The 25,881-nt window shown below is 47.0% G+C and overlaps 1 protein-coding gene across 2 annotated transcripts in view; it reads right to left on the minus strand.

Annotated features, from left to right (window-relative positions):
- The window catches only part of LRRC8D (leucine rich repeat containing 8 VRAC subunit D), a 52,894-nt gene extending 51,565 nt beyond the window's left edge, over nt 1-1,329 (minus strand). For both annotated transcript variants that reach the window (XM_051625320.1, XM_051625319.1), the window contains exon 1: nt 1,101-1,329. The gene's annotated coding sequence lies outside the window, so the exon portion shown is untranslated. The remainder of the gene's footprint in view (nt 1-1,100) is intronic.
- Nucleotides 1,330-25,881: the final 24,552 nt, after the last annotated feature.

A 25,881-nucleotide genomic window follows, 5' to 3' on the forward strand; every position in this document is an offset into this window, starting at 1 on the left:
TTAATAAATAAATAAATAAATAAATAAATGCTGTACCTGCCAATGCTTATGAGTAGCAGGTATCCCAAAGCCAGTGCTGAAGGTGTTTCGCACTCTGCATCAGCAGCTAAGCCAAGTAAAACATCACTTTCAGCACCACCATTACAGGAAGTACTGCGGAGACTTACTCCACCAAACAACAGGCTGGTTGCCACTACCGTCCTCCATTTTCAAGTCTGAGTAACCTACCTCCTGGCTCTAACACACTGGGAGCCTCCAGGAGAGAAACCGCCGCGGGCTGTTGGTGCGCTGTAAAGGCGCAGCATACATCCCCCACTGACCGCAGACCAGCTTCCCCGAAGGATGCTGGCAAGTCACAAGCTTTCTGTGCCTGAATTCGTGGTTGTTCAACAGCGGTGGCAGCACTTGTAACGGGGACGGGGGGGAAATGGAGGTTGCAAGACAGAAGAGCTGCTGTGCCAGGCTCAGGGAGCAGAAGTCGGCATTGCCACGTACCGGGGAGCAGGATGAAGGCAAGAGATGTGCTTCCAAAAACCACAGATGATTCTCTGACAAAGGGCATTTTTGTCCTGAAGATGCGTTTTATCGAGTGGTTTAGACCCCTTTAATCTGCGTGTGGTGCAACACCAAGAACAGTTGACCCCATACAAAAGACGCACAGCTGGCGGTCCCGGCATGGCTTTAACACCGCCAGTGGCGGAAGGAGGCTCGCTGCTTCCAGCCGCACTTCCCAGCGGCACACCGCGCTGCCAGACCCGCAGCGGGGCCGGCCCCGCCGCCGCTCGCCCCCCGCACGGGCGGGCAGGACCCGCGTGGGTGCGCGCCCCGAGGCCGAGACGCCGCGGCGAGGCGGCCCCGCCGGCTGCCGCGCCCCGGGCCCGAGGTGCTCCCGGGCACACCGGCGCTGGCAGCACCCTAAGCAAACCAATCCAGGTCGTTCTAAAGGCAGAGAAAAGAATAAAAGGCAGGGAAAAAGGCATGCGAGCGCGACGGAAAGCGCAGGCAGGGAGCCGGTGCCGACGCCGCCCGCTCCACCGCGGCCCCTCCGTCGCCTGCCCAACCGCCCCCGCCGGCCCCTCGCTCGCTTCGCTTCGACTCACCTCAGGGACGGCCCCGCGGGCTGGGGGACCCCGAGTGCCGCCCGGCCGTGCCGGGCCGTGCGTGCCGCGGGGACGCAGACCTTCTCCGGGTCGGTCAGTCCTGCGGCGCTGCCATGCGGGCGGCGGCGGGCGGGACGGGGGAGGCCGGGCCGGCCGGGCTCGGCTCCTAGCAGCGCCCTGCAGCGCGCTCTCCGCATGCGGCGCGCACCCGCATGGCTCGGCGCACGGACAGCACCGGCGGCTCCCAGGGCCGGCCCCGCGCCCGAGAGCGCCGCCCGCGGCCCGGCGGCGGCCAATGGGCCCCGCCACGCCGCGCATGTGAGGGCCGGGCCCGGCCCGCCCGCCCCCCGCGCAGCCGCGGGGCTCAGGTGCCCGCCGGCTGCCGCCAGCCCCGGCCCCGGGCGGTGGGGCAGGGCCGGGCCCGGGGGGCGCTTAAGCAGGAGCGGAGCCGCGCGCGGGGCTCGCGGCGGGCCCGGAGCGGTGTCCGTGGAACGTCTGCACCTGGGCGGCCGTTGGAGCGGCAGCAATGGAAGCGAAACGTCTGGCAGCGAAGCCCAGGGCTTGTTCTCTTGGTGCAGGGAAATTAGGTGCAGTACGTGAGGTAAATAAAGCAGCGACAAGTGCGAATTATGTGTTTGGATTATTAAAATATCTAGGGGAAAAAATCGTTTTGTTGCATGTATCTTGAGTCCTTGAGGGAACCAGGAAGTCAAAGGCAGCTTTAGCCTGGAGGAGGCGATTCCAGAGAATGAACACAGCACACTGAGGAAAGGGACGAACTCAAGCTGATCCTCATCCCAAAATCCATTAGAAACTTTTTTGCCTTCTTAAACTGAAAAGGCACAAATATCCTGGAGTCTTTGTTGAACACTGACCTGACAAGTGACCAGATGTGTGTGGGTTTTTTGTTTTGTTTTGTTTTTCTTTAACTGGATGTAACCTATTGCCTTTGGAGCTGTATTGAACTTGATCGAGAATGGAATAAAAAAAAAAAAATAGTGGGCCATCTTCTTCCAACTTTTCCCCATGATTTCTAGGAACTGGAGGAGATGGGAAATGACCCTTAGGTACTTGTTCAGAATAGCTTAATGGGCATTTAAAGATCAAGAATCTCCCCTTCATGTTTTTAGATGCATTTTTAATCAGACCCTCTGGTCTAAATGAGTGTAAGATGTATCTAAGGTTACAAATTGAAGCACTTCTTAGCAGCCATTCAGCTTCTGAGACCAGAGAAAATCAGGCCAGCTTGTCCTGCTCTCAGCTGTTCAGCACTATTTTCATACCAGAGTTTTCATCTGGTGGAGAATTTTAGCAGAGTTCAGATTTAGTCTCATGAGCTGTCAATTATTTTCAGCTTGGATTTTTATTATATTCATTTGGCCTTTTAGTTATTTTCTTCCCTGAGATCACCTGTGTTATTTTTGGCCAATATTTTAGACCTCCTTGTTTCCTCAATGAGGTGATTTTTAAAATCTATTTCTTTACTTCTGCTTTGACCTAGTGGCCAAGCCACACAGGGTCTGTAATACCAGGGGCTCCACAGTGATGTAGGGTTAATAGAGATAAAAGCAGTCCAATCTGGTAAACATCAAGGCAAGTGAAAACAGATAATAGCATGAGCTGCTGGCTGGGAAATCCTGACTTGCAGGCAGCTGGCAGAGAAATTCAAGCGGAAGAAAAAGGATTTTTTCAAGTGCCAGAGCTGGTCAGAGCTGGCTGAATCCACATTCACTTGGCAGTCAAGAGACCGTGCCAAGCTGAGGCACACCAGCAAAACAAATTCATAGCTCTGGGGATCTGAGGCAGAAGACACCTGGAACTGGGTAGATCCAGATCCAATTAGAGTCCCTTTCTGACAGGGCAAACGCGAGTGTGAAAGACTTACCTCCTACAGAACGTATGCTCAGTTGCTTGGCTAGTTTTTTGTTTGTTGTTTGGGGTTTTTTTGTTTGTTTTGTTCTTTTTTTTTTTCCTTGTTGCGAAATGTTTTTAAACCTAACTCAAATTTCTTTTAATTTAATGCTCTATGTTCATTCCCTTCTAGCTTGCCTCACAGAGACCTCTCCCACTGTCTCAGGTTTGGTCTTTGGTGGGCTCGAGTCCCAGTGCTTTTGCACAGCTTTCTAGGTTGCTGTTTCTGGCTCTGGCTGCCTGGGATATGCTGAAGTGGAATAGAAGAGAGAGGGGTGTTAAAAACCTGGAAGAGCTCAGCTTGGGGCAAATATACATTCTAGCTGTTCTGTTTCCTGCCATAGTCTATAGGGTTGTTTCAGGAGACATACAAGTCAGCCAGCTCCAAGTTACTCCATAAAAATGATAAGAGAGATGCCAGAAAAACATAAACAGTGGAAGAAAAATGGCTTCTTTCCACTTGCACAGTTCTGACATTGGCCTTTTATAATTAAAATAATATTGTTATTCTTATCTGTGGCTCAGAGGACTGCATTAGTGATCACATTAACAAACAACAGCAATGCGGCCATATGCCTCACAGGGTGAATTCATCCTGTTTGTTTTTACAACTGCAATTCAGTTTACATTTTTCAAATTCCCTAACCTGGACAAGCCAAAAGATGTCATATTTTTCCACCTTAGCATTTTCCCCATTCTTGTATCATTAACAATTTTTAGAAAATATCAGACCTCCTCTAGTGTTACGGTTTGGGCTAGGTTGAAAAGCTGACAATTTATTCTGAGATATTTTCCAATTCTTTACTTCTTTCACTCAGCCATGCTGTGGATGTCACATGTGCCTGCTTGATATTGTCCAGTGGGTGTCCAAGCTCAGTCCAAGGGTGCCAGGTGCAGGGGGAACACCAGCAAAAAGTGAACATAAGTAAGATATAAGGTGCCAAAAATAGCAAGTGCCAGCAGTTTTTTGGTTTTGGTGGGGTTTTTTTAAACAGTGAGAAAAATCCGTATTGGGAAATACTTCAGTCCTGGCTTTGAGTGGGCTGACAAATTTTTCACCCAAGCAAATTTAAGATGAAGGGAAATATTAGTAGGTAGATGAGGTATTTACTTAAGAACCAGTGCAGATGGCACTTAGAAACGAAATGCTCGCAGGGAACTGGCTCCAGAGACACAGCAGTTTGGCTTCATGGAACGGGCAAAGCTTGGAGGGGAAGACTCAAGTATAAGTGAGGAGGAGGATGCATGAGTCACTTCACTTGGGTACTGGCTACTTGTTACCAAGAAAAAGGGTTTCTAAGTGCTGAACAGTTCAGCCTGTAGTGCTCGTCTAGGACACACGGGCAGGAAAATGGAGTTGGGGATGCAGTCAGGCCTACCAGGCCACTTGCCACCCAGCCAGCCATTAGTGCCACTGCTGTGCCCTGCACTGCCCCACAGCGACCGTGAGGCTCACTTTCCCAACAAAATTAGGCAATGTGTTGGCAGCTGTTTTATTGCCCTGGAGTCAGATGATGTTGGCAAGGGCCTGCTTTGCTTGTGCAAGAGTCAGCCCAGGGGTGGGGGGCTCAGGGGCTTCGCTTGTCCAGAAAGGAGAGGGAAACCTGTCACCCAAGGGCTTCTGTACTGCGAGGCTGCTGCAGCTCAGTGTGCCCTGTGAGCAGGACACAGTGTCACAGCTTTCAGCAAGTCTACCTAAATTATGTCAGACAATTCTCCTTTAGCTACAGTTTTACTGACAATCCCAAAGATATCTAAGAAAACTAAAGCAGCATGTTTTTCCACTTCAAAAAGCATTGCAAAACTTCGTCTCTTCCATGCTAGGTTCATTTATAATTCCATTGATTTAATTTTATTTACTCCTGCCAACAAGCTTTCTTTGCTACTTTGTAACTCCATCTTAAATAATTATCCAGACCCATGTTACCATTTTTTCTGAAGACACTTCATGATTATGCTTGTCTTCAAACACCTCACACAGTTGTCTCTGTGTTAAATTGTCCAGTAACCTTTTTGGAGACCTTGCAAGCCAGCCTGTTCTGCTCCAAAACTGTGACTCTTCCTCAGCTTCTGAACGTCTCCATTGGGAAAATTAACTCTTTCCTTACCTGGTCTTTGTGCTGAAAGATGAGGAATCTCTCTATCTTACAACATCAGAATGACTGTTTTAGATAAAAAGCAGTTTCTTCTCCCTTCTAATTTACACCCAGAACTCCATAATGTGCTCATCAGTTCTTGCATTTCATTTGCTATAATACAAAGTCAGTCACTCACAGTGCAATGCAGCCATCCAAAAATGGAATGGAGATTTGGGGGATGAATCCTTATTCTTAGCAAGTACATTTGTATTTTGAAAGAAGACAAGCAGCCATGATGGTGTGCAGGGTAAGCAGCATGTGTTGTCACTCTGCAGCTCAGCAAAGCTTTTCAATTAACAGCAGGAATAGTGTGACAACTTCTACTGGCTGCTCCTGCTCTAGTTTTCATGAGTTTTTGCTTCTCATCCAGTGGATATACCAACAGATGGCCAATCTGTTTCAATCTGTACTTATCAATAAAGGACTATAAATTCACAAAACACACAATATCATCTGAAACAGCGCAAGGCATGGCAGGAAGGCAGGAAGCTCTGCGGCTTGCAAACAACATCACCTGTGCTTCACCCCAGCTGCTCACGTGAGCAGGGCTTTAATTTGGCAGAAGCAGGAACAAGGTGATGCATTGCTGGGTCAACCTGAGATAGAGCCTGTGTCACTCAAAAGTAGTGTCTGGTAGCATGGCATCTTTGTCCTTGGATCCTAGCACAGCAGCAAGCCAGGTACCACTGCTTTCAGATCTATAGAGGCAGAGGGCTGGGATAAGGGGGTTAGTCTTTGACTGAAATAGTCTATTTCATCTACTTGGCCCTCCTATTTTATTAATTTTGCACTTTACTACTTCTGTGATCTCTACCTCTTCTGCTTACCCTAGGTTCCACAAATAGTATAGGCTAAGCATAGAGGCTGAACAGGAAATAAAAGTTAAAAACCTGTCAGAAACAAAATTAGCAGGGTAAGATCAAAAGGTGCTTTCAGTTGTCATGGTTTGTCCAGCTTAGCTCACTGGAATGATTTCCCTGCCTCCCCTTGGGACATTTCCATCTGTTATTTCTCTCTTCAAATCATGCCTGAAAACCCTTCTTCCTTCTTCAGACCTTGAATGGCTTTCTCAGCAAAATGGCTGTGGCTCTGTGTGCAAATGGCATGACACAAAACATAAGTGCCCTAGCTGGCTCTTGGAAAGTGGTGATCTTTAAAGAAATGGCAAGCCAGTTACCTTCAGAGTGCTTAGCTATGTGCTAGCATGCCTGTGCTAACACTTAACCTTTACTTCCCCAATCCCACAGTTACAATAGTTAGAGCTTGCTGATTTTGTTATTCCTTTAGAAGAAGTTTTCTTGAAATAGCTTAGCCACAAGGGCATAATGAGGTGCACAGCTGGGCAGAGCTTTCTGAGCAGCAGGAGGAAAAAGAAAGAACATATGCAGGACCAAAATGCTCAGAGCCTGGAAATGACTGATCTCCAGGCATTCAAATGGCTGAAGATTAAGGACTCACCCAGCTGGACCATGGAGGGGGGGGGGGGGGCGCAGGGCAGGGGGAACAAGATACAGGAAGACCAGGCAAAAGCTGCAGAAAAAAAGGGGTAAGGGAATAATATATCATTTATTTCTTACATGCTGCACCTTCTCTATCTTCCAGTTTTCCCACGGAGCAAAGAAACTACCAGTCATTCTGTAGAATGACAGTAGAGAAAGGTTGTTTTTAAATGGTTATTCTTAATCAGGGACCTAGCGAGATTTGCAACTCTTTTCCCACATCAACAACTGCAACAGGGCTGCTTTGTTTGTGCCTGGAAGCCTACAGAGCCCAGGCTTGCCAACTAAGAGAAGCTGACTTTGCTTGAAATGGCTAGATTAATCTTTTCACCTTAACTGCAGCACCTTCTGCTAGTTACATGTACATAGAATAGATCATATTAAGCCGATCATTCCATTCTAGAGACTCTACACAAGAGAAAACATATAGCAACAACATGCTGTAACTCCACTTCTGATGTCCTCTTCACAACACTTTTACAAATGCAATGACAGTAAATCAAAGTATTCCAGTCCCTAAAGCTTCTAAAATTATCTACTGTCAGTTGAGTGTAATTCTGTCTTCTTTGTGTTTACCTTGAATGTAAATTAATCAAAGAACACACTGGCAATAATTTTATGTATTATACAGCAGTGAATTTACTGCCAATGCTGTATAGCCACTACAAAACAACTAAACATGTACCTCCCCCAGCCCCAAACACCTCCAACTTATTTTGTCACCTTACACAAAAAGGTAGCAGAAGAAGGAGGGCCTGGTCACGCCTTAACCCAAAATAACGTTTTGCTTTGTCAGGTTAATTATATGTTCCGACATCAGAAACTGAAATTAGCAAGTAGTTTTCCCTTGGGTTGTTCACAGACTGTAGAATGAATCATGCCCATGCTTGTGCTGCACCCAGGACCATGGAGAACGAGGGACGGGAAGACCAGGATATTAATTTTCCTGCTCAGATCTCTGTGGCTAGAGAGTCATATACATGCTCTGGCTTTGAAGGCACTGTGATGTGGCTGGTTGGTATTGCTGTCATCCCACGTGTGACAGAAATGGCCATCATCTTCCAACAGATGCATTTACACAGCCACAAAGGCATATTCACTGCTTTGCTTTCATCCTGGTGTGAGTTCATGGCATTAGAGTTTCTCAAAATGTCAAGGAACCTTTCTGAAATTAATTTGATTTAGGAACAGTGCTCAACTCAGAGCATTCTCAGAAAAAAAAATAATGTGGCTAGACCTTCTTAACATTTAAATGCAAAGAAAACATTCCCCGAGTAACTAAGATACCCTGCTCCCCCTTAGAGCTATTTTGCACTAGGCACCAGGAAGTTAGCCTAAGTCTTAAATCTTAAAAGAGAAATCACACCCAGACACTTATTTTGCCTGCCTCTTTCATGTCTTTTTATACCTAAAGTTCTGTTGGCATTTCGTTTCCATGGTGGCTGCTTTTCAACCACTTCTCCTTCTCTCGGGCTCCTATTTTCCACATCTCTTTATTCTGTTTCAAAGCTCCCTACCTGATGCAGCAGAGCTCCAGTTACCTCTGCCAAACCCCTGCCTGCCTCCCTCCTTCCCCTGCCTGCCTCCCTCCTTCCCCGGGGCTGCTGCTGCCAGGCTTCATCTGCTCTTCTTCCTCTCCCAGAGCTCCCTCTGCCGTTAGATGCAGCTGCACTTCGAAATACGGCTGTAAACCAGCGGAAACCCCAAGAATTAGTTGGGAAGGCTGAAGAAACAAGTGCAGGAGCAAAGGCTGCTCCTGGGAAGGTGGGGAGCTCTGGTTCTGCTGGGCTGCGGGCTGCCTGGAACTGACGGGAGAGAGCACAAGAAATCCACTCCTCAGCAGTGAGGGGGCCCGGCCTCAAAATGCGGGGGTATCTTTTGCCAGAGGCAGTACCTGCAGCCCTGGGAGCCAGCGATGGAGCGTGGCTCTGCTCCCAGCCGGAGGAGCAGGGCACGGAAACCTGCCGAGCGGTGCCCGGCGATGCCGCCTCGTCTGCACACGTGCTGCACGTCCCTGCCAGTGTTGTCACAGCAACTGCAGCCCCAGCATCTGCTGCTCCCTCCCTGCTGCCCCTGCCCACCCTGCCAGCCTGCTCATGCCTCCTCCTCGCTCGTGAACTCCCTGCCTCATTTTCCTTTCGGGTGATAACCGAGTTACTGCCGTAGCAGTTAATTATTGCATTAGTTATAATTTGCCTATTCATTTGTCTCTCCCCCTCCCTCCCTGGAACGTTTCCATCTCTCCATCCTTCCCACCTTCATGCTAGCTCTGCTTTCTGACTCTCATCCTCTTTTCTCTTACACTCCTCAGCCACACAAAGCCCTGTTGCACTGCTGTACCCTTTCCTTCCTCATCGCCTCCCTCCTACTCACATCTTCTGGCCTCTTCCCTAGCGTGTATCACTCCACCCTCTCTCTCAGTCCTTCTCCTCCCATTTCCTTCCCCTTAGACCTCTCTGCCCACCACCTCAGACTTCTTCTTCACGCAGTCCTCCTCTTTCTTCCATTTGCACGCAGGGCAATTCTAGCTCACCATCATCTTTCCCAGCTTCTCACTTCTGCATCCCCATCCCCCTGGTTGTCTCACTGCTTTTGATGCCACTGGCTGCAAATTCCCATTGAAATTATATTCCCTCCTGTCTCTCAGAATTGCTTTTCCTTTCTGCCACATTCTCCATTTCCATATAGCCCTTTAGACCAGGTCCCCCAGTGTCCTCCTTCCATCCCTACCCCCAGGAATATCATTCATCCTTCCTGGCTACCCTCTGCCCCTGCTCACTCCACAAGGGAATCTCCAGCACCCCTGCCCTCTCCTTCCTCCCATGTAAAGAGACAGATGTCTCCTGGGCCACCTTCTGGAGACCATCTCATCTGCCTGGAGGGATTCAGCTACCACCTACAGAAGTGCTGGCTTCCATTCCTGATGGGTGTCTCTCCATCTTGCATCTCAGCCAATCTCTGCCCTCTCCTAGATAAACTGAGTGCTGTTAACACCACCTTCACTGATCCCCTCACTTTTGCTTGCAAGTCCCTAGCATTTCCACACTGAGAAGACGACTCTTTCTTACTAGGTTTCCTCTGCTTCTACTTCTCAAGTGTCTTTTCACCACCTCAAAACCACCAGTAGTTATGAAGTCATTACATTTAGACTGTTGCTGCAGGACATGCAGAAAGAAGGTGTGGATGTGAGAGGGCACACAAGGATGCTGAAAAGTTAGACAAGGAATTTTCCACTTGTATTTTATTTCCATACGTACTTCCGACCATCTGTGGAAAGCTGTCAAATGACTAGTTGGACACATAGAATAAAATCTTGTTATTTTACTTAAGACATTAACTTAGCATTTCGCTGAGTTCTCAGATCTGAGCCTGCTAAGAGTTATCTTGTGTGTCCCAATTTTGCTCATATTTTACAACAAGAAGGCCTCATAGCTCATTTTGCCCCAGTTTTACTGGACCCCCTGCAACTCCTGAGCTCACTTTTGGCTGTTACCTTGGCATGTGTTACACATTGCTGTAGTCTCAGATCCACACATGCTTGTTAATACAGCCTGGACTACTTTGCATGTTTGTTCTCTAGTCAGCAAAAGTGTCACAGCACTTCATTATTTTGTAATGACACCTCTGGACCCCGAGATCAGTACATTACCACATCTTTTTTAAGACTGTGGTGGGGTTTTAGATGCTTTTTGCACATTGCATTGTCCTGGTATCCATATATTTACACTATGAATTTCCAGCTCTGTATCCTCACTGTTTGTTTGAGCAGCATCCTGAATACATTTGAAATTAGCTTTGTGATCATCTATTTCCTGATTCCCAGTATTTGAGAAAGCTTCTGCTACTTGTTTGGCTTCCAAATGCCATTTTGTGATGATGCTGGCCTGGAGAAGCCTAACAGCTCTATATCCATGGGTTTTCCTATGCTGAATTTCACTCCTTTAGTTTGAGAACTCTGGAACAAACCTGTCTCTTTCTGTGCTGTTACACTCTACTCCCAAGTTTTTGTTTGATTTTCCCTATATAGAACAGCTTGCCTTACCTGTGCTTACTGCAGAATTTCTTCTTCGCTACTGAACTTGTTGTTGAATTCATCTTTAAATTCTCTTTGCACACCTTTTCTAGAGTTTTTATACCTTTGTCCTTGTGCTGTCAACAAGTTCTTCTTTCTTGTCTCTTCAAAAAGAGGCCATGCAGACCTTTCTTGCACATGCTTTTGTGCAAAACAAAATGAAGTTAGTGCAAGAGAGCGAGACACAGGTACTCACACTTACAAAGTACATAACTCTGTGCTTGGTGCTGCTGTGACCAGAGCTCTGCTGGTGCTCACACACATTGTCCTCCTGATCTGAAGTTGCTTCCATTGCAAACCTGTTTGCTTGGATGACTAAACAGAAAATCTGAATATATACAAAGTAACAATGAAATTTTGTTGAATGCACAGTAAATCCACTGAAGATAGTCTGATTTTTCCAATTTACACCAGATGAGAGGACAACATTTAGTAGGTTTCCTGCACTTCCCAGAGATGCATACACATACACTAAGCCCAAGCACATTAGTTGTGGAAGCAGGAGCTGGCTCCAGCAGGCAACATTTCCCACTCAGAGCTTGTTTGCAGAACCAGAAATTAATCTCCCAGGGCTTAAAACAGTCCCACAGCCTCATCCCCAACCCCAGGGAATCCACATTTTTCTCTTCTTTTATAACTAGGTTTTATTTCATGCATAGACACGATCGTTTTGACAGAAAAGGATCTGACAGAATAACAAGCAGCAGCTGCACAGAACAGCCACAGCTTGTGTCTGAACTAGGGTGTTCCTGGTGCCAGAGGGAAGAGCCAAAATGCACCAAAGGAAAAACTCCAGGAGGGATTGGATGGTCAGTGTCTTGGGTTAAGTTGTATTCCACATAAGGACTGGTCAGGTGGGAACAGCTGTCCCTTACTGGAATTCTGAATGACATTATAGACATGGGAGTAGAGAACAGGGAATGACTAAGGGAACTGTTGTGACTAATACCCTGTCCTACCTGAGCATAAAAGCCTTTCAGCTTTAGAGGTGGGAGTTTGCTGAGAAAGGCTGATTCCAGCTAGAATTGGAGCAATGCATCAGGGAGCAGATAGGTCCTTAGAAGCACAGGTCTTATCCCTGCAATTTTCCCATCATAAATCCAATATTTTCATGTGCACTAAGCCAGGCCTCTATGGTAACATGAGACAACAGACAAATGTTTCCTTCTATTGTCTTTGTATCTCCCAAAGGACCTTTGGTTTGAGTGTCTTTGCCAACAAATAAGAAGCAGCAAAAGCAGTTGTCAGATGGAGATCACTGATGATGGTAGAAATGAGCTGACCGTGATGCTGGTTGCTGTTTACTCTTTTGAACAAAGCGGAACCAGTGTGCCCAGGGCTGTATGAATAGGAAGGAAGAGCTGATCTCTCCTATGCCTGGCTAAGCATGTAATCATCTGGGATGAAGTCCCAACTTGACAAACTGAGGGGAGGGAAGCTAAAGATCCCTTCAATTCAGCCCCATTTTGGCCTTTTTGGGTTATCTATTTCCATGTGAAGTTCCTAACTCTGGGTGAGCTGAACTGTGTCTCAGAAATACTGCCTGGTTTGCGGGGCCTAGGGAGGGGAAAGGATAAAGTGAGCCTCACACCACTGGTACCAGAGCCAGGGGAAATACAAGGAAGAGAGGCTGCTCTCCTCCACTTTTCATTTGCCTTCATGCAAGGAGTGGGCTTGGAGAGAACGGGAGAAGAAGCAGAAAGGAGATAGTGTTTCCACTCAATTAGCAGAGCCATGAAGTACAGCAAAATTCCCAAATAATTTAGCTTACATCAATGGAAGATTCTTGTGTTTTTCTTTCCCAGAGCTAGATCTGTTGAAAAAGAGCTGCATGTCACTATACACCTGAACAAGCTCATTGTGTTCTCAGGAGAAAGATCATGGTTTAATTACAGTTTGCAGTTTGTCTCAAAGCTAATCCAAAATCTGTCACTGAAGTGCAGTGCTCATTGCAGTGGAGTGAGACATGGACCTCTAGGATGCCAACCTGCCAGACCTCACCTGTTTTGGACACCACAGCTGTGTCTTTGCTCAATGTGGTGCAAACATTTTTAGACCTACTTCAAGACACCAACAGTGGTGTATGAAAAAGCCAGAGTGGATCAGACACACAATTGCTGCATCTCCTTTTTTGTTCTTTCACATTTTTTTCCCCTGTCTATTCACTTGAGTTTTATGGATGTTTTCTGCCTGTTCTGATTTGTGTCTACTGGCTCAAAAAATGGTGATGCATGCCTTTGAAAACCCTCAATGCAGCTGATAGAGAGGACTAAACTGTCCCACCAGGAGAGTCAGGTTTATGTGCTGACACATGCAGAATGAAGCTCATTAATTCATTTTCTGTCTTCAGGAATTTTAAGGTAAGATGCAACAGGTTACTGTGCCTTTGGTAAATCAGTACCTGGCACAGCTTCACAAAGGACATGGGTCAGCAGCCAGAAGGGCCTGCAGATGTGACATAGGACCATGGGAAACCTCTCTTCTGCTGGAATGGCTACTGGAGGTGAAGAAGGATATTAAGTCAGCAGCAAGGCTCTCTGTGGAACCAGAGCAGACTGTGAATTGCTCTGAAAATGTCCCAACACTTTGTTTATGAACTGCACTTGCAGAAGATTTACCTTTAAAAGACACAACATCACTTCTACTACTAACCAAGAAAACCCCATACTTCACAGGAATGGCTCCTTTTACATCAAAAAAGCAGGGAGACTCTTTGGTCAGTAGGCAATTGCATGCAAAAGAATCACAGAAAACTGCATGGGTACATGATCCAGCCAGATCACCTGGGAACACTGAAGGGAAATGTAGACCTGCTTTCTTCCCATCATTGTGCTTGGAATATGTTTCCAATTGCACTAGTCACAAAGAAATCAAAGAAACTCATCTACAGTGGCAAATAGATGTCCTATGAGACCACATTACAAGGAGCTACACACTATTGAATCCTTGGTTACATCAGAAGAAAAACAAACAACAATATCCACATGGCTTCAGGACATAAGGCAGTTGATTTCCATAGGACTTGATAAACAAAAAGACCAGATCTCAAAAGCAAATTAAATCTCTTTGGAAGACACCCATTAGCATATTTTTCCTCCCTTACATCCCTACCCAGCATCCCACCTTCCCTTGCAGGAGGTGGGGAAAGACGGGAGGCTGCCCCATGCAGCAGCCAGAGACAGGGAGCTCATCCAGTCAGGGGCCCTCAGCCCTTCCTCAGCTCCCCAGCAAGGTCCAGACCCTGCACCCCCTCCTCTCCATCCATTACCTCTGATAGTGGGCTGGTCCCAGGGTGCAAAAGTAAGGAAGTACCTTTTGGCTTTGTTCATTTTGAGTGTGCCACATCTGGCGTTCCCAGTCATGTTCTGCTCTCCTGGCACTGTCTGGTGGTTTTAACAGCCCTGTGAAGGAAGTCAGAAGAGACATAATCAAACAAATCAGTCATGGCCACACGGTAACAGGGCCACAGATTACCAGAGAACTGGAGCACCTCTCTTATGAAGACAGCCTGAGGGAGTTTGGGTTATTCAGCCTGGAGAAGAGAAGGCTCTAAGGGAGACTTTAAAGCAGCCTTCCAGTGCCTGAAGGGGCTACAGGAAAGCTGGGGAGGGGCTTTTTATAAGGGCCTGTAGGGATGAGCGGGAAGCAGTTTTAAGCTGAAAGAGTGTAGATTTAGATGAAATTCGGAATAAATTCTTCTCTGTGAGATAATTTCTGTGAGAGAAGGCACTGGAGCAAGGGAAGCTGTGGATGCTTCATCCCTGGAAATGTTGAAGGTCAGGTTGGATAGGACATTGAGAAACCTGATCTAATGGAAGGTGTCCCTGCCTGGTAGAACTAGATGATCTTTAAGGTTCTTTCCAATCCAAACCATTCTGTGATTCTAATACGACAGCTGGGGCTGGCCACTGTCCCAGGGAGCCAGGACCCTGGCTGGCGCACAGCCTGCTGCGCGTGTGGGACCCCCTGCTGTAAATAACTTACTGGTCCCCTTTGCTCTTCCAGATGGCAGCCTTTCTCTCGTGCTCCGCCACGGACCAGAGACAACAGCGGGTTGCTACTGTTCCGCAGGGCTCCGGCGCTGCCCGCTCACGACAGCGGGTGCCGCTGCAGCCCGTGGGGCGGCCCGTGGGGCGGCCCGTGGGGCGGTCTGTGGGGCGGTCTGTGGGGAGGCCCCCGCTGTCCCGGCCGGGCAGCGCCGCCGCTCCAGGCTCCGCCGGGCTTCGCGACCCTCATTGTTGTGCCTTAAACTCTGGCAGGTGAGCAGCTGGGAAACTCGATCTCAGGCTTTATCTGAGGGTCAGACCCCGCTGCTGCCGCAGGTGCCGGTCAGAGCGCGGTAGCGAGCCCCTGTCCCAGCGGGCAGGCAAGGGCTTGGACCTGTAAAGGTCACCTGGTACCCCAGGACCATCGTTGGATGAGGAGATTTAGATTAGATGTTAGGAATAAATTATTTACTGTGAGAGTGGTGAGACACTGGAACAGTTTGCCCAGGAAAGTTGTGTGACATCACCTTCTGTTTTCTTTCTGATTGACCTTTGTGGTCAGGATAGCATTACAGACCTAAACTTTTAAAGACAGAGAAGGAAAGGCCCAGGGAAAAAATAAACCTGCATATAGTTAATGGATTTATCCTAAAATTAGGGATGAAAGAAGTTACAAGGACTTCTCAGGTCATGCAGGTCATTCCCTTGTGGGAGACCCTCCACTGGATCCACTCCATTTTAACCCTCACTCACGTGGGGGTCTAAATAACCAGTGGAAGCAAAGAGACACCATGTCCTGTCCTTACCTGCCAGTGCTAACAAATCCTGCTTGTGCTGGGCAGCTGAATTCACAACCCAACTAAATTCTTTCCCCTATGAACACACATTTTCCTTCCAGCTCTTTCCTTTCTAGGAAAGGGAGATGCTCTCTCAGTGTCATAGCAAGCTGTGCAGTGCTCAGACCCAACACCCTCAGCCCTCTCTGCTTGCTTCACTGCTGTGGTAGCCGTGGCTTTCACATGGATGCTGCCAGCAGCCATAGCTCTACCAAAACCAGCTCTACCAGAATGCACGAGATTGTGCAGACCATTTGCAACTTCTTGGTGTGCCACCAAGGCCTGGATGGAAGCCAAAGACGACAGGAAGGGCCTACAGGACGTGGAGGAGGGGCTGACAGTATGGCTGCAGATAAGCATGGCACAATTTACCTACCCCCATTTTAGACACCCCAAGATTTCTGAGATTGCACAGAGCTGCCAAATGCAGTATAGGGCCACAGGAGATCAATCCATGTGGGAGCAGTAGCTGGGCAGAGAGGGCACCTAAGGATATACAATAGGAGTGGAGAGCAAGAGATGGTTGATTCAGAGAGCCATCAGGGAGGAGGGGGAAAAAAAGCATGAGCAAGTCCTGTGATTCTCTTCTAGTGAAATGCAGCTTCTAGAGCCTCTCTTTTCTCTCTTTAGGATCTCTCCATACTGATACTTTCAAAGTGACACGTGAAAACTGGGTGCTACTCCATGCTATCAAAGGCAGGTTTCCTGTGACTGAGCAGAGCAGCATTATCCCTCATGTGAGACATCTGAGAGACTGCACTCACTTTCTTAGCAAGAGCATTACATGATGAAGCACTTTTACTGTAATGTTTTATTAATATTGCTCTCCCCTGCCGGCTAGGTCCCCCCTCTGTGCCTGTCACCCACCTCAGCTATGTCTCTCTGTCCTTTGAAGACAGCTGAAGGATCACCAGTACTTCTGGACATCTTCCTTGGGGTTGCACCAGGCTCTGACTTCAGTATCTCCAGATGATTTCTGTAAAGGGAACAGCACAAGTGTCCTCCCATGGACATGCATAACCACAAGCCACCTTCATTTTCCCCAGCACTGCTGCCTGGGCACCCAGTCTGAGGAAAATAACACCAGATTCTCCCAAATTCCCATCAGCTTCTCAATTGTACGTAGACTGGCATGAAGGGGACCACACTGAGTGGGGATGGAGGAGGAAGGCACCCAGCACACAGTGGGTGTCGGGCAGGCTGCAGTGGTTGTGAAAGCACTGCCTGGCCTGGGCACAGGTCAGGTAACAGTAGTTACCTACCTGCAATAAACATGGGCAGTGCAAAGAAAGGCAGCTTGCAGGTTAACCTTCCAAGGGACAGTGGCAGCACAGCTATGTCAAAGGCCTTTGCTCCAAGTGGCACAACCTGCTAGCAGGAGTTGCAAGAAATCTGGCCTCAAGGTACTGCTTTAAACAAGCTGACTGTACCTGATGTATCTTGAGTCCAGCCAATATTAACTGGCCTTAACCTGCTCTTTATATTCATGAAATCAAGCTAAACAGAAATCTCTCTAGTAGATCCAAGTGTACCCACGTGAGTGTTTGCACTAGTTAACTGTAGAGATCTGAAGGTCTGTTGCAGCATGAGCATGTCCTACAGACTTTCCAGTCATTGAGGCACCTTGTCTTAAGGCCTTCACAGGCATCATGAACATACACACTCACCCTCCAGAGCAAGAAGGTTTTTCCTTTGTAGAGCTTTATTCAGATTTGCACACATTGGTGCTAGAAATGCGTGTATCTCCCTGTGTTAATGGCTTTATCTCATACTACTTCCTTTTTAGCAGTAATGACAATCAATAAAAGATACACATGATAAAGTTACACGTAATTATGATAATTACCAAATGACCCAGTTCCTACTTACCGAGGCTGCACATCTTTAGTACTATAGGAGTGTCCACAGAATTAGCAGACTATTGTTCTTTCCCTTGCATTGCCAGGGCATTCAGTGTAACTGTCTCCACCTGCCTTGGCCACATGTTAAAAATTTGCTTCTCAGATCCACTCCTGTATATTGTCCAACTAAGATACTTCCTGCTGGTTCAACTAGGTTCCTTTCCCAGTGCTTTGGAAGGCCACTACTGTTGGTCAGTTTGACCTCAAAGTTGTTTCCTCGGGCAGTGCCATGCTTTTTCTCCTTCTAGAAAGTTTTGCTGCTGGGTGATGGACTTCCAGTTCCTCACCAGGTTCTGAGTTTTTACTTTTTTTTTTTAATCATTATTATTATTATTCCTGGCTGCTCACTCAGACTCCAAGTCTTCCTGCAATTCAGAGATCTGAGATTCTAGGTCACCATTTCTGTCTGAGCTGCTTCCTCATCCACCTTCACCAAGCTGCTCACAGCTCTTCCTTCCTGGGAAGACCTCCATGCTTCTTGGGCTCAGCCTGCAAATGTGGCACCTCTCTCCTGTTCTGTATACCCTGTCTCCAGCTTTTGTCATGGTTTTCCTCCCTGAATTACAGACAATAGTAATGACCTGATGTTCAGTCATAAAATCCCTACCAGAAATGTTATTTGCTACCTGCAGTTCATTAGATGCTCTTGCTCATGGTTCCCTGGCTCTCCAGGTCACTGGGCCAGGGCTGCCTGGGAAGTGGGAGCCAGGAGGGTTCCCTGGGGCAACAGAGCAGAACCTGGCAAGTGGGACCCGTGTCACTGCCACAGCCAGAAAGCAGGGCAGGCCAGGAGGCACCAGGCATCTGGTACCTCCTTGGGGGTGGGGTTGGGCCAGAACATCAGCCTGCAAGAGGGCTATCACTGTGACAGTACATGTAAGGCTTTGCAGACCAGTGGGACCACCCTCCATCCTGCATCCTCCACTATGGCAGGATGTCTTCAGCAGCTTCCACACCCTTCCTGGGTCTGTAAAGTAACAACAGCCACTGACAAACTCTGTGCAGATTTTGGGCACTTTGCTGGTCCACAACATGTTCCTTTCGGTGGTGCCCACAAGAAAGCCTTGCCAGTTGCTGCTTCTGCCAGCAGGGCAGCAGTTTCTCATCACAGCATCTGTACTGCACTGGCACAGCTGCTGGCTGTTATAGGTGAGACTTCACATTTTTAATCTCCCCACATTTCCAAGGAAAGGAAGAACCTTGGAGGAGTCTGCTCCACACACCTATCCATGCTGAAATTCCCATTAATATTTATCCAGTCTGTCAGTCAGGTTTGTGGGGCTTTTTTACCTACAAGATATTTCTGTGTCTTTTTTACTTCTCTCTGGTTTTAATGTGATTGCAGCACAGTCTGTGTGTGCTAACAAGTGAAACTACACGTTCAGACTTCGATAGAAACCACTGACAGGCTCTATATTTTATGATTCAAAGGTATTCATAATTCACAGGAGGCTTTCAAAGTGCATACATATGCACATACATTCTCCTTTTCCTTTAATTTAATAGTTTGCCTGCTTTTCAGAGAAAGTAGCTGCTCATCACATATCTGAACCATCATAATTTTTAAAGAACTGGAAAAATTTGCATTTCCATTTCATTTTTTCCCTTCTTTAATCACTTGACCTTTTTTATAGATGTAGATACCTGCACAGTGCTGGCAGTCCTAGCCACCCCTTTCTCCTATGCTTTGTCTGTAAAAGATTTGCAGTAGTGCAAGTGAAAAAAATACTTCCCCACTAGACCTTATTCTCTGGCATTTACAGACAACTCCTGTTAGCCTCTCTTCTTACATGAGTATGTTTCTGCTTTGTCATCTTCTGCAAGCAAAAGCAAATTAATTTTTTAATATCCTGGAAATTTTCATTATAAGAAATTTTCTGTACTTGCTCTTCTTACAGCTGGGCATCTCAACAGGCTTGAACCAAAGTAATTCCCAGAGGCAATGTCCAACAGAAACCAGGCAAAGGAAGAAAAAACAAACTCAGGTTTAACATTCATAAAGCAAAATGAACCCACACATTGAGAAACTCACCAAAGTAACTTGATTTGGCTCCTGTCACTGAACTTCTTTCACTCCTTCCTGCTGGAGTCCAGCCCCTGAACCAGGCCATTCCTGATGATTTTTGATTCTGCAGTGAGTGCCCAAGGCCCGTGACCTCCCATGTCATTCTCATTCCAAAGGCTCCTTCCCAGACCCCAGAGCCAACCTGTTGCTCTGAAGTTTCACATTGTCCTTGAGCAGCCCTGATGCTGCAGCACGTGGCCACCACAGGGCTGTAGCCAGAAGGTTCCTGGGCAGCCTTCACTGTGCCATGAGCAAATCCAGTACATGGGGTGAGGGGAAGGATATGGATGGCAATATAGGTCTAAAAATCTCTGCATCTCCCTGGATTCTGGTTTGCAGTATGAGACAGAGCAGCTAATATGGTCTGTGATTGCTTGAGACACATGAGTCAATAAAAAAAATCCCTGTCTGCATCCACACTTGCTGTTGTCCTGAGGCTTTCATCATGAACCTGCAGGGAGAGGGGGGAACTTCACAGCTGTCCTGGACCACATTTATGCCATGGATATGCCCTATTGGACTGGTGGCTTTACACCCAAGATCTGGAGACCTGCTGGCTTCCAGGAGCTGTAGTCCTCATGCCATGGTATCTCCCATGCCAGGACTCCTGTTTCAGTATGTCAGTCAGTCAGAGTTGCTCAGGAAATTTTCCCCATGCTCAGCCATCACTGCTTCACCTCCCACAGGTCTAACACGTGGTACTGGAGCTCATCACACAGAACCTCACTGGCTGAGCTGGCAAGTGCCCCAGGGAAAGGGACCAGAAAGGAAACAGAAGAGATTTCATTTTGTGGACAACTGCTGATCTCCATGTGCCTGCAGAGCACTGGTCCATCTTTTGTTCTCTAGATGAGATAAAAAGATAAAAAAAAAAGAAAAAAAAAATCAAACAGTGTGAGCAAGCCTGACGTGCTTTGCCGTGGCATCACTAAGTGTCGCAACCACTGCATCTTCCTGCTGGTGTCTGCTCTGCCAGGTGCCTTACTCTGCGCTGAGCCTACCAACAGCCTTGAGAGGAGCAAGGAAAATGCCACTTAACAGTCAGATATTTTTCTCCTGACTCCAGTTTCTTGGATCGTCTCTGCTTTCAGACTCACATGTGCTGAAGTAATTTGCAGTCATGTCTAGGTTTTGCATTGCCACTAACTCCATTAGTTCATGGATTTCTCCTCCTGTGGAGTTCTTACAGCTGTTGATGTCTTGCCAGTTAATTTATCCTATATTTCCTTTCAAATCTGAATTGAATTAGTGAGCGTACATAATGAGGCACAGTAGGAAGAAAAAAGGCAGATGCAAGCTGACACAGACCAGATGCCTCTTTCAGCCTCTGCAACACCAATAGAGAGTGTGGGTAAATTTCAGGTGAATAAGAGAAACCAGGATATAGACAAATAACTTGCCAGGATTTGATAACCAGCTAAGTAGGTTAACATAGGGATTTTGAAAATTCCCTGCCCTCAGGGAATCAACATTTCTCCAAGCCTCCTAACCATTGTGCAGTTCAAGGAAGACATTTGAGAAGGAGCTCATTTGCATTAGAAAAATGTTGAATAGTGTGGGAACTAACCTTTGAAGGAAGACCAGCAGAAACGACCATCCTAAGGGAGCACAGCACATGAACAAAGCAACAACAAAACAACCAAAAAACCACGCACACCATCAGTCTCTGCATACTCTGCCCATCTTTGAAACTGCTCACACTCAGTTACAGCATTTTCATTAATTAGTGCCTAACAACACCAAAGTACAAAGACACACAAAGTGTTCAGTGCCCAGGACACAGTAACTCTCCCCACCAACAACATCACCAGCTTATGGCTATTCTCTATTTTGGACTCTGGCTTCCTATAGAAAGTAAAATTAAGTTCAAAGCCCTTATATTCAAAACAGCCAGTAGCAGGGAATGAGGAACTGCTGAGAGCAACACAAGGCTGTGGGAAGGAGGCTGCAAGTGGGAAGTGGGCTCCACACACAAAAGGGTGTCCAGCAGCAGGAATAACTGCCCTGCTCCTGAGCAGGATGGAGACCCAAAGCTCATCCTGAGAGCACAGATGCTTACCAGGCACAAAGGGCCCCACTTCCATGAACTGTCCCTTTCTCTGCAGCACAACAAGCCTATTACTCAGCTGCAGTTGAATCCATTTGAGCACTGCATTGATCCTAGGCCAATGGCCTACACCTGCCACTTTGGCTTTCTGATATAACCAGCACCAACACAGCTGGTCCTACCACTCACTCCAGTGCAGAGTAAGCAATACTATAGCTTTCAGCACCTTTGTTGCAAAGTCCTTCATTCCTTATAGCCCTTATTGTACAGTATATGGGAAGGAAAAGTTGTGCACAACTCATATGCATGGTAGAAACATAGCTCTTCAAATCCTTCTCATTCGCCTTCTTGCTTCTGAGTCCTGCATACATTTCAAATATATGTAAATATGCAAATACATAAACATAGGTAATTTCCTCCAAGGTGCCATTTTCCCTGAGCTGTGTGCTCTTGGGTGGGCACAGCTCTCAGTGCAGCCCTTGCGTGGCCTGGAGGGGGATTGGGGCTCCTGAAGGACAAGTGGTGGCAGCTGTCCCTCTGCCTGCCCCCTGGGTCTCGCACTGCCAGGCTACCAACCTGACTGGACCTCTCAGGTACCCTCAACTGCATTTTTAAAACATTACAGAAGGCCTTGGAGAATAAATGTTGAGAGGGACATTCACCCACACACACATTCTCTGCATCCTCCTCTTCCCAGCCTTGTTCAAAGACACTGCAAGAAGGTTTGTAGATGTTAATCCAAAATGTCTCCTTTCCCAAGCACAGTTTCAGCACGATTCAGAGCTTCCTTCTAGAAACTGCCCCAGTGAATGTCTCTGCTGGCACTGGCTCAGCAGACTCTAATGGAAGGAGATTTGCACTTCTTAAAGATGTCACCCTTTCTTTTTTACTATGAATCTTTGTTAAAGTGATGTGAAATTATCTTGGAAGAACTGGGGGTGGTTTAGTTGACAAAAAATGAAATATTTGTTCACAGAGTTTTTGTTTCTGTGTTTATTTTTCAACACTCCAGATTTCCAGTGTCCTTTGATGGTCTCCCAGGGACAGCAGAGTCTTCAGTTAAAGACTTGTTGAAGAAGTGAAAACACAAAAATTTTAACATAAGTGGTTTTCCCACTTTGTTTGCCAGATATTTTATTAAGTGCTAGGAAAATAAGCAAATTAAACCTCCCACTGGTTTTATTATAAATAGATCAGGCACTTGAAGTCTCGAGTTATTTGCAATTTGTTTCACAAAAAATAAGCTGGCTTTCAATTCTGATGTTCTTCCTGCATAGTAAAGGAGAAGGAAGGTACAACCTTTTAGTCTTGATTTGTAGTTTGCTTTTTTAGATCCACCTCCTTCCTTCTGTGTGAGTCATTTCTGGCAAACAGAAATTTCTTCCTCTTTGTGCACAAAGGGGGAAGGGTTGCATGAGATGTCTCCAGTATCTCTTGGAGGAGAAGCCATCACCCTGGTCAACCCCTCCCCTAGCAGTGGCCTGTGTCCCTGGTCCTTCTGTGCATCATTTCATCCCTGTGCTCTCCTCAGCCTCCTACAAGCACTGTGTCCCTCCAGCTTCATGAGAGGCTTTTCTTTCCAGCTCAATGGTGAAAGAAAGATGATGCTTTTAATTCCCTTTGCCCACAGGCTCTCTCATAGTCCCACAGGGAGGTGAAAGGAAGTGACTGTTTATTAACAAAGGATACAAATGCAAAAGAGCTGCAGAAAGTAAAACGGAGTGAGGTATTCACTGAACGAGCCAAGATAACCCTGCCTAAAAACTGGTTTGCAGCTGGAGGGTCCCGGCTTGTCCCCACTCTGCATCACTGGCTTTGCCTGCAAACACACCAGAGCCTGGAGGCGGGTGGAGGAAGAAAGACACTGGGCATTGAAGGAGCCAGAAATACAGTTAAGGAGAGGAAGTTCAAAAATAGCCAAGCTTTTCCTGTAAGTCTGGGTTATTTATTTAATTTGTAGTTGTTGTTTTTAGTTTAGGCACGTTTTTTTCCCCCTCCATGATAGGGAAACAAGGAAAGGGAGAAACTTTGGGAAACAGGCAAAGGAATAAAACCAAAAACCTTTCACAGCAAACAGAGGGGGAAAAGAGATGAATTTAGGAGGAACAATATCAAAAGTAAGAGCTTTCCTTAGATACAGATCAGATGTTAATTACGAAGAAAGAACAGATACTGAGAACAGCAGGAAAACCTCCTTCCTCTTCCAGCCTGGCTTTAAGCACTGCCATTTGCAGCTGGGTCCCTGTGCAGTCCCTGGTGCACCCCCCGGGCCTGGAGTTGCTGTGATCCCTGCAGCTAGCCAGGAACACCCGCAGGGGTGGGAGCCTGGGCTCCCTGTCCTTATAAAATGGCACAGCCCTGCTGCCCTGGACCCCATCTAATGCCCTGCTCTCTTCTGTGACCCCTCCAGCTGCTGCCATCCTACCTCATGGGACCCAGCCACAACTCCGTAGAGCAGGGCATAGCGAGTCCAGGGCATGGGCACAGCTGGGATTTCAACAGCAGAGCTGAAGGAAGAGGAGGTGAGCCTGAAAGTGAAAGAACTGAGCTGGAGTGTCTCTGGCATCTAAAGTGACAGAACTGAGCTGGAGTGTCTCTAGCATCTACATTGCCAAGAGCTCCTGCAGTGCTGCTCGGGAACTTTGTTCAACTGCAAACCCTCCTGTAGGGACTTGGTGGGCGAACCCAGACCCTGCCTGGCCTGGGAGCTGGAGGGAGCCTGTCTTATTTAACTGAGACAGGCGACCACAGTGTGGACACGTCTGGGGATGTATGCTGGTGGTAATGTATAAAGCAGTAGGGAAGGTGCAGAGGTTATCTTCACACCAGGGATGGAACTACATTTCCTACCCTAGCACATCAAATTAATTAGTATCTGGTGTATGTGCGGCTCTCACCTGGATCAAATCTGTATTTGTTACATATGGAAATTGGAAAGACCTTCCTACCAACACTGCTGGCTGTATATACCCCTACAATACTGCACATGGAATTCTGAGAGAGATTTTCAGGCAAGTCTGCTGAGACTCAGAGATATAACAGGTTATTTTATCAGTGGATTTCACCTGAAGGTCTCAGAGTATTTTACATGACCCCTTGTCAGCCTGATAAACTCTTTTAACTACTCCCCTGTGCCAATGCTGTGGACAGAGATGGCAGAGAGTCACAGGATGGTTTGTCACAGGGCAGTAAGTGAAGTGCTGACATCCACATGTTGCTTGAGCCCTGGCAGGGGCTGTCCCAGGAGCCCTCCTGGCACAGATGTCCCACACATGGGACCAGACACAACCCCCATTCTGGGGCAATGGCTGGCATGATGCTCAGTGTGTGCCTAATGAGTGAATGAGCAAGGGAAGAAGAGAGGCTTCTCTAACCTTGTCCCCAGCAGCATCATCTGCTTTTTTTCACCCCAGAAAGGGTAATAAACTGGAAAGGGACCACCACCTGTCCCCATGACACACAAGCCAGTGCTGTATGAAGGCTAAGGCCACTCAGCTCCTGCTATCTCCAGTGGCAAAGCCGCTTAGCCTACTCCTCACCTCAGCCCCTGCCATTTACCCTTACAAGAAGTTGCTTGCTGTGTCCCTGTTTTTGCAGAATAAACAAATGTCTTCTTTGTGGACTGCAATGGGGAAAAAATTAACAGAATGCTCCATAAGGCATAATAAACCTGGTATTGCATTATCTGTGCACCCATGGCAAATAATACATAAAAGAAGTAAAACCAAAGTGTTCAGGAACACTGTGTTATTAAAAACCAGGGAATCAGTCTCACTATCTTGGAAGACAACCAAAGCATCCAAGGCATATGTGAAGATGTGATCAAAACCCAGTGAGAGAGCTAAAGGACTAATAGAAGCACAACATTAATGGAATTCACTTAAAAAACTCCTAAAACTGGAAACATTTCTTTTATAATGACAGATGGTCTAATGCAGGATGCCCTTGGAGGCCTGAAACAACTGTAAACATGTACTTATGGAGTGTTATGAGTCTTCTGCACTGTAGAGAAAAAGGGTGTGAAAAATGGAAATATGCTTGGGGTGGAGGCAGCTTTGGGCCATTTGTTTGTACTGTGTCTGAATTCTTTGCTGGCCTTGTTTCTAAATCATCATTATCACAGATCCCCAACAGCTGAGTGATCTCCAATGGAAATATGTCAAGGCAGGCAATGTGTAAGAAAAACACACTCTAACATTAGGCAGATCTCTGGGGCATAACTTCTTCTAAACAAGTACTGGATGAAATTCCAGCTCAAATGAATGGATTTCAATGCATTTTCCATTCACTTTTTAAAACTCTCTTGGAAAGCAGGTTAAATGAGAT

The sequence above is a fragment of the Apus apus genome, chromosome 7, assembly GCF_020740795.1.
Source record: "Apus apus isolate bApuApu2 chromosome 7, bApuApu2.pri.cur, whole genome shotgun sequence".
Lineage (NCBI taxonomy): Eukaryota > Metazoa > Chordata > Aves > Apodiformes > Apodidae > Apus > Apus apus.